The 10,115-nt window shown below is 37.6% G+C and overlaps 1 long non-coding RNA gene across 1 annotated transcript in view; it reads left to right on the plus strand.

Annotated features, from left to right (window-relative positions):
• Positions 1–10,115, plus strand: part of LOC119876290 — a 79,684-nt gene that overhangs the window by 20,787 nt on the left and 48,782 nt on the right. The window lies entirely within an intron of this gene.

Genomic DNA, 10,115 nt, shown 5'->3' on the forward strand with positions numbered 1-10,115 from the left:
ACATCAGGCTCCCTGAATGGAGCCTGCTTCTCCTCCCTCTGCCTATGCCTCTTCCTCTATCTGTGTCTCTTGTGAATAAATAAAATCTTAAAAAGAAAAAAGTTCACTCAACTTTGCTAGGCCCCGTTTTCCTCATTTGCAAAGGAGAGCTTTAGTTACCATATAATCTCTAAAGTTCCCTCTAATTCTAATGTTCTGGATTATTTTTGAACATCTACCAGCAAAGTTGTCCTTCACTTTTGTAAAACTTCACCCCCCCCCACCAAAGTGTAAATTTGATGAGATTCAAAAAAGGCTTAACCAGATAGCTTTTACAAACTCTGTTAGGATCAATGAGTTTCTAAGCTTCTCAAAATGTAACGGTTATACCCATAGTTTTGGATTTTGAATTGGAAGTATCAGGAGAAAAGAATGATGTCCATTAAAAAAGTATTTCCTAGCTTTGTACCCTGAAAAGGCCTAGAAACAGAGACCCAACTAGGAGCAGTGAGCACTCCTAGCACCCAGACTAAGGTCTCTATGTATGTTTTCTTTAAAAGTAATCAAGGATGCTGTGCATGCCAACCAGACCCCTTTTCAGGAGAAAGGCCTTATTCCCCCCCAAGCTGAGGACATTGGCGGCTGTTGGCTCTTAGCTGAGTCACTATCTGGGCATTTCCCTAAAACATGATTTCTCAATCTCAGTGCTATTGATATTTTGGACTGGATAATTTGTTGTAAATGACAACCCTTACAATATGATTATCATCTAAAGAACAAACTGATTGTAATCTTGGCAGGTTCTCCTTTTTGCTCTAAAGGCTTGCTGTGTTCTTTGGACAACTCAATTGTTCTGAAGTATGGTCCCCTTGCAAAATAGTTAAAGTAAACATTCTTAAGGGTTTCGGGTCTCAGTTCTCCTTTCACAACTGATAACTGTTGAAGCTAGATGAAAGGTCCTTTAGGTCTTTTTTAATGCATCTACTTTTGTATATACTCCCAAATTTGCTTAAGAAAATATGATACATTGGGGGTACACACAGTGTCAAAGCTACTGTTAGTGCTTTCATGCAACAACACAGAGTTTAATCCAATTTTAACTAGTTTCCATACTTGAAGGCTACTCTGAGGCTGTGTTCAATTTTAAAGCATATGCTACTGAAGATGATAAACCATCACAAAGATGGTACTGGAGTTGGCTACATAGAACCAAGGAAAGTTATCTTTTATGGTTGTAAAGCTTGGTTTTCTGGCCTCACTAGTGATGGTACGTTCCTTAATGTCAAACGACAATGAAGGGAGCCAGAACTTACACATTATTTGCTATATTCAGTGTGCATGTAAAACATATATATGGCCTTTGACTTATGATGGCTCAGCTTACAATTTTTCCACTTTACGATGTTGTGAAAATGAGCAAAAGTGATACAAGTTCAGTAGAAAGTGTATTTCAGATTTTGAATTGTGATTTTTTTTCCCAGGCTAGCCTCATGTCATACAATCCTCTTTTGTGATGTTGTGTAGTTCCCAGTCAGCCATACAATCATAAGGGTAAACAATTGATACACTAACAACCATTCTGCACCCAATAACCATTCTCTTTGTCATTTTCAGTATTCAATTACATAAGACAGTCAATATCTTATTATATAAGTCTGGCTTTGAGTTAAGAGGATTTTGCTCAACTGTAGGCTGATGTGCATGTTCTGAGCACATCCAAGATAGGCTAGGCTAAGGTAGGATGTTCAGTAGATGAGGTGTATTAAATTCATTTTCCACTTAAAATATTTCCCATTTATGATAAACTTATCGGGATGTAATCCCATCGTAAGTCAAGGAAGATCTGTTGATCCAAAAGCTATGGCAACTGAAAACTATTTGTTTTAATCAGTGTTTGGGAAACAAAAGCTGGTATTTAGCTTCAGGGTTGGCTTCTTCAGCACTGGTATTGGCAGATCCAATTCACAATAAAGTCCTACAACACTTGTGTTGTTTTTTAAAAATCCCATATGGACTTACTTTGTAAAACCTCTTGGCACATTAGCACATTTTTGTTTCCTGGAGGTTCCTTTGGATTTGTTTGGCTTTGGTATCATGATTATTTATTATATTTTTCCTTGCAATACAGAAAGAAAGAATACACTTGTTACATTTTGTCATTAATGCATTTAACAAGTATTTATTGATCTGTGTCCAAGCCGTTGTTCTTGGCACTCTGGAAAGATGTAAAAATGAATCTGATAAATATTGTGATCTCAAAATACTTTCAGCCCAATAATGAAGTCAAGTGATGGGCCAGGCATTGAACTAGGTGCTAATAAATACAGAAATTAGAGAAGGCTTTGTGGAGAGAATAATCTGGAAAGTATAGTCATAAAGGACAAATTTGAGTTAGCCAGAAAAAGTGGAGTGGGGTAGAAGGTGTCCTTTAAGGAGATGGCACACTGAATACAGAGAAGTGTGAGGGTGACTTGATGTAATGAGCACTGGGTGTTATATATAACCGATGAATCACTAAATTCTACCCTTAAACTAATAAGTTAAAAAAAAAAAGTGTTGGGATAGACCAAAAAATAAACACAAGAAAACAACTATGTCCTATATTTGCAGATCTAAAAACCTGATCCTTTAGGTCTCAGAGTAGACTGGAATCAGTCTGGAGATAGAGCCACAGGAATGAAATCATGGTGGTTTTATATGTAAACCAGACTAGTATCTTGATAATCTTAAGGAAATATATCATGCAGACCAGAATGCCCATGACCTGAATATTTCTCTTTCTCCAATAGATCTATGTGAGAAGCTTATTTATGATTATTAAGATTGCTTTGTAATCCTGGCATCAGAATTGGGGTTTAGTCTGTTACATGCATCTCTGGTTCTAGTCTATACTAATATATGCATCTCTGCAAAATGGAATAGATCTGATGAATTTTTTTTTTTTTTAAGAGACAGAGAGTGAGCTCATATGCATGTCAGAGGTGGGTACAGGTTAAAGGGGAGAGGGAAAGAGAGAATCTTAATCAGGCTCCATGCCTAGTGCAGAGCCCGATGCCAGGCTTGATTTCACAACCTGAGATCATGACCTGAGCTGAAATCAAGAGTCTGGCTTTTAACTAATTGAGCTACCAAGGCACCCCTAGATTGACGAAATTTGAGGGCCTTGTCTCTTTAAGTAGTACTAGATGTTACAAATTGATCACCATAGTTTTTTTTCTTTTGTTTTTAAAGATTTTATTTTTAAGCAATCTCTACACCCAGCCCCTGAACTCACAACCCCAAGATCAAGAGTTGCATGCTCTACTGATTGAGCCAGCCAGGTGCCCTGATCATCATATTTTTTCTGTGACCATTTCTTTTTTGTTTATCTGCATTGACCATCTAGGTTTTAATTGTCATTTCTTAATTTTACATGTCCAATTGCCAAATCGTATTAATTTGGCTTCCTTAATGTCTCTTGAATTTATATACTTCTTTTGATCACCACTGTCTTCATAATCTCTTGTCTTTATTCTTATTGACATAACCTTCTAAGTGGTCATATCCCCGCCCACCCCACCCCCACTCCCCAGTTTTGTCCTCTTCTAGTTTCTTTTTCACACTCTGGCTATGATGAGCTTTCTGAAGTACACATCTGATCATGTGATGCCACTGTTAAAACCCTTGACTGTCTCACACAGTGTGTGGCTCCTAAACACAAATAGTGCAGTAGGGGATACCATACACAGCACTACTTCAAGTTTTGAAAAAGTAGCCAGTTTGTCTCATCCATAGAAACAAAGAGAAAGTCAAGCAAAATGGGGAGATAGAGGAATGTGCTCCAAAAGAAAGAATAAGAAAAAAAATCTCAGAAAAAGAAGTAGAACAGAGATAAGCAATGTGATTATGATTATGTGATTAAGCAATGTGAATGTGATTATATCCATAAGGATCTTGATGAGAAACAGAATTTACCTCAGATTGGTTAGTGGAGAAAACTTAAATGAGAGTGCTACTTGAGTAAGTGACTGGGTGATGGGCACTGAGGTGGGTACTTAACGGGATGAGCACTGGATGCTATACTATATGTTGGCAAATCGAACTCTAATAAAAAAAATACAAAAAAAATGTGCTACTTGCAGATAAATAGATAGGGTTAAGAAAGCAAACATGGAATGGAAGCTACTAAGAGATAGCCACAGGGGGAAGCTGTTACTACCCTAGGGTTGATGGAGAAGGAATGGATTTGTTGGCTCACAATGAGTGCTGGAGGAAGGGCCAGAGGGCACAACCAGTTCTATTGATAAGACATCAAAGTGGGAAGGGAGTGGGGAAGAGATACAATGACCTTGCCTGGAGAGGATCCACTGGAGCTTCCCATTGTCCAAATTGTAAGGGAAATCAGCTGACAAGGGAGTCAGGTGATGCAGTCTGTGGTGGTCAGTTGGGTGTGGCACAGAGCAGGGCATAATAGGATAGAATATGGAGTTGAGCAGGGGTGAGGGTGAGATATGGCAAATGATGGATAATCAGCATGGGGATTCATAATATCTAGCTTGCTTAACAGTGTTATTAGGAGGACTAAAGGGGATGTTGGTGAAAGTACTTGTCACAGAGTGGGTGCTCAGTGAGTTCACAGCCTTTCTTTTTTATCATAATCCAGCCCCTGGAAGAGAGTAGATGCTAGCTAAATGTTTGGTAAACCAGTTTTAATGTTTCTTTTCATGCCGTTTTATTATTTCCTGTAAAATGAAGTTTAGTGGTTTCTATACCTCTCTCCTTTATGACCCCAAAAGAATTCCCTTCCTCATCAGGACTAGAGACCTGTGATTCTTCTCTTTCCCATGCTTTTTATTTTCTAAAAATTTTAATGGAAACTTTCAAGCACACCGAAAAATAGAATACAATAAACATCCATAGGTCTCTCATTCACTCTAAGAAAGTAATCAACAGCTTGCTTATCTTGTTTTCATTCATCCTCTCTACCTTTTTTCTCCCTAGCACATTTTAAAACCAATCAGATCATTTTGGTATAAACCTCTTTAGCCAATAAAGCCTTTTATGTTTTACTAAACCATTGGCTGTCTTCACTTCGGATAAAGCAAAGGTAAATTTTTTTTTTTTATTCATAGAGATGCAGAGAGAGAGAGAGAGAGAGAGAGAGGCAGAGACACAGGCAGAGGGAGAAGCAGGCTCCATGCAGAGAGCCTGAGGTGGGACTCCATCCCGGGTCTCCAGGATCACGCTCTGGGCTGCAGGCAGCGCTAAACTGCTGCGCCACTGGGACTGCCCTAAAGGTAAATCTTTAATTTTATCTAATGTTCTATGTTCAAATTTTTCCAATTGTCTCAAGATGTCTTTTCTGATTAGTTTGTCCATATCAGTAATGGAACAAGGTCCCCACATCTGTAATTTCTTTGAATTCTAATCCAACCTGAGACTGGTGTCTGCCCTGGAGGCAAGTTGTTGTGAGGACCTGATATGGGGCATTTGGGGGCCACCCTCATGGGTAATAGTCCCTCCTGTGTTTTCTTGACCATCCACACAAAAGAGGCAGCTCCAGATCCCCCAAATTGTTGTTAGCTTTCCAGCCTACCCAATGCAGTGTAGTATTGAGGCTAGGGAAGAGGTGGTTTGAGAGGAGTTATCTGCCAAATAGAATAATGTGCTGTGATGTCTAGTCCAACTCCATTTATTTAAGACTCTTGTTTATTGTAGTACAGGTAGGGCTGGGGATGAAATGATGAGGATGCTGTGGCATAGGTTTAGGTAAAGTTCCTCAGCTGTAATCCTACCTTCTGATCTTAGTCTCTTATAAAATCAGCTGTTAGGGCTATGTGGCCATCTGTAGTTACAATCAAGAATAGAAATTAAAAAAAAAAAGAAATTAAATGAGAATTAAAAAAATAAAAATAAAATCAGCTGTTAGAGATTCTAGAAAAAAAAAAAACAACCAAAAAACAAATTACCACCAAGCTTCTTTGGCCCCTTTCCTTTTGTGGCTTCTTTAGGGTCAAAGGAAATGTCTGTAATTCATGCACTGAGATGAAGAAGGAAGTTACAGGTTATTAAATCCAACCTTCCAACCAGTAGGAGACTGCCTCTGATGATAAGAACTAACACCGTGGTCAAGTGACTGAAAACTACGTCTGGGGGCTCCAAATCCTATCCCCTCCAGGGAATTACACAGCCTGTGTGTGAGCCTCGAGGGAATGAAGACTTTATAATTCTCACAGTTAGCAGGTATCTTCCTGGGTTTCAATGAAATCCCTCTTCCTCTGTTGGGAGGTTTGCTCTGTTGCTTCCCAGAATTTGGGAAGTGGGAGATGTAAATATATGATGGCTGGAAAATGCACTTTAATTTACAGTAGAAACAGTCTCTTTGCCTCAGTACAATTAGACTAAAAGTGTACCAGGCTCCTAAACACAAATAGTGCAGTAGGGGATACCATGCACAGCACTACTTCAAGTTTTGAAAAAGTAGCCAGTTTGTCTCATCCATAGAAACAAAGAGAAAGTCAAGCAAAATGGGGAGATAGAGGAATGTGCTCCAAAAGAAAGAATAAGAAAAAAAATCTCAGAAAAAGAAGTAGAACAGAGATAAGCAATATGCCTGATAAAAAATTTCAAGTAATGATCCTAAAGATACTCACTGGGCTGGAGAAAAGAGTGGAAGAACTCAATGAAAGCTTCGATAAAGAAATAGAAAATGTTAAAAATTGAATACAGTAACCAAACTAAAAACACACTAGAAGAGGTCAACAGTAGACAAGTGGATACAGAAGAACTTAGTCATCTGGAAAAGAGGGTAATGGAAAGCACACAGCTGAACGGAAAGAAAAAAAAAGAATTAAAAAAAAATAAGGATAGATTAAAAGATCTCTTGGACAACATCAAGCAAACATTTGCATTATAGAAGTCCCAGAAGAAGAGAGAAAGGTATAGAAAACTCATCTAAAGGAAATATAAACTGAAAACTTGTCTAACCTAGGAAGGGAAATAGACATCCAAATCTAAGAAGCACAGAGTTCCTACCAAGATAAGCCCAAGGAGGTCCATATGATGGAACATAATAATAAAAATGTCAAAAGTTAAAGATAAAGAAGTCTTAAAAGCAGCAAGAGAGAAAGAAAGTTACTGCAGGAGAAAACCTATAGGCTATCAGCTGACTTTTGGGAGGGAGTGGCATGATATAGTCAAAATGCTGAAAGGAAAAAAAAAAACCTATAAGAACACTCTACTTGGCAAGGTTATCATTCAGATTTTTTAAAATAAAGTATTTATTTAATTTTTAAAGATTTTATTACTTTGAGAGAGCAGGGGAAGGAGCAGAGGGAGAGAGGGGAGAAAGAATTTCAAGCAGGCTCCATGCTCAGTGGGGCTTGACCTCAAGACCCTGAGATCATGACCTGAGCCAAAAATCAAGAGTCAAATGCTTAAATGATGGAGCCATCCAAGTACCCCTATCATTGATATTTGAGAGATAATGAGTTTCCCAGACACACACACAAAGATAAAGGAGTTTATCACCACTAAATCAGCCTTACAAGAAATATTAAGGGGATTTCAGGTGGTAAAAGGCCATAATTAGACATAAGAAAACTATGAATAAAAAGATGTAAAATATGAAATCATATACATAAAATGTAGAGAAGGGAGTAAAAAGGGAAGAGAAGGGGAAAAAAGAATTTTTTATTTATTTAGAATGTGTTTTAAAATAAATGACCAAATTAATATAGACTTCTATTTACTTACAATGTTATGTATGAGCCTCATTGTAACCACAAACCCAAAACTTAGGATACACAAAAAATAAAGAAAGCACAAAGAAAGAGAAGAAGAGAAGAAACAGAGAAAACCACAAAAACAACCAGAAAACAAATTTTTTAAATGGCAATAAGTACAATATTATCAATAATTACATGTAAGTGGCCTAAATGCTCTGATCAAAAAGACACAGAGTGGCAGAATGGATAAAAAAGGCAGACCCATCTATATGCTACTTATGTGAGATGCACTTCAGACCTAAAAACATAACAGACTGCAGGTGATCAGATGGTAAAACATTTACCATGTAGCAATACTTTTATGAGACAAAATAGACTTTAAAACAAAGACCGTCACAGGAGACAGAAGAACATTACATAATGATAAAGGGATAAATCCCAAACCAAGATATAATGATTATAAATACCTATACATCTACCACTAGTGCACCTAAACACGCAAAGCAAATGGTAACAGACATAAAAGGAGAAATTGACGGTAATACAATAGCAGCAGATTTTAACACTCCACTTACATCAATGGATAGGTCATCCAGACAATTAATAAGGAAATGATGCTTTTGAATGATACATTGTACCAGATGTACTTCACTGATATATAGAACATTCCATCCAAAAACAACAGAATACATATTCTTTGCAAGTGCAAATGGAACATTCTCCAGAATAGATCACATATTAGGCCATAAAACAAGTCTTAATAAATTTAAGGTTGTAATTCTACATCTTTTCCTACCAGTATGAAACTAGAAATTAATCACAGGAAAAATAAAACCTGGAAAGCTCACAAACATGTGAAGACTAAACAACCAATGGGCCAATGATGTAATCAAAATATATGGGGACAAATGAAGATGAAAACACAATGGTCCACAATCTGGGACACAGAGAAAGCAGTTTTAAGAGTGAAGTATATAGCAATACAGGCGTATCTCAAGAAACATTAAAAAACAAACAAACAAATCCAATCTCATACCTAAAAGAACTAGGAAAAGAAGAACAAACAAAACCCAAGGTGAGTAGAGGAAAGGTAATTCAGATCAGAGCAGTAATAAGTGAAATAGACACTAAAAAAGTAATGGGGGAAAAATTGATGAAACCAAGAGCTGGTTCTTGGAAAAGACAAACAGAACTGACACCCTTACCCAGACTCAAGAGGAAAAAAAAAAAAAGACCCAAATAAATAAAATTAAAAATGAAAGGGAAGTTACAGCCACTAGAAGTAATAAATGAGATGTTCACTAATGGGAGTTTTTTAAGGATCAAGGACAAGAAGAGCTAGATGCAGTGGTGACCCCTTAGCTATTATCTGCTGCTGGTTGATTGTCCAAGGGAACAGTTGGGCAGATCAAGCCACCAAGTTGGCAGCCCATATAAAGACGACAAAACCTGCTAACTAAATATCAACCCCAATATTCCTGGAAGGATGGGAGGACCTCAGGAGAGCTAAGGATTGGAGATTTGGACACTGCACTGCTCCTAAAGCCAACTGGAAATATAATGAATCCTTATCCCAGAACCTCTTATGGAAGAAATGATTCTCCATATTCACCACTGCATCCATTATGGGTGAGATGCTGAGATCACATCAGAATCCACAGCTTGCCTACACGCTGTTAGTAAGGAGAACATTGAAGAGAATGCTGCTTAGACCAGTAAGCTTGATACAGCTGAAACTGCTTTTCAGGGGAGAATTTGTCTGAAGAAATTGATAAGGTCAACAAACTACTTGGTTACAACCAACCTCCCCTAAAGGCCCTAGATAAAACAGAACACAAGAACTCACACATCTTGATACTGTGTAGTATTGAGTTCCAACCTGGAACTAAGGAATATATCTGAATGGAGGCAGGAATGTTCCATTCCTCCAGCCGTGATCTTCACTTGGAAGAGGAGTGAAGGAGTGAAGGTTGTCCTCAGGAGTCCTGAGGTTGAATTTTGGGAAGTATTTCTGAAATATTGGAAGGTTTTAAAATACATGCCCAAATAAGATTATAGATCATTACAAAACTCAGTTATCTACTTAGCCAAGGTGGCAATAAGATTCTAAAGGCAAATGTATACGGTTAGTTAACAAAATCTAGCTAGCTCTTTAAATAGGGAAGAGTCAACTTTAATAGAAACTTCATTTTTCTAGGCAGATTAAAGATAAAGAAAATCCTTTGTTTACAACTTGGACCAATAATCTAAAACTGTCACTTTAACAGGAAGAAAACTCAAACTCCAATCTTTTGTCAGTGTACTTCTGATATTAAAACTCATGATTCCAACAAGATGAATTTAAAAGGTATATGCAGTCTCTTTCCCTCCCTGTCATCTCCCGTGTTGATATACAATGTTCTGACCAGAATCTCCCATCAGGAATGAAGG

Source organism: Canis lupus, chromosome 5 (genome assembly GCF_011100685.1).
Source record: "Canis lupus familiaris isolate Mischka breed German Shepherd chromosome 5, alternate assembly UU_Cfam_GSD_1.0, whole genome shotgun sequence".
NCBI classification, from domain to species: domain Eukaryota; kingdom Metazoa; phylum Chordata; class Mammalia; order Carnivora; family Canidae; genus Canis; species Canis lupus.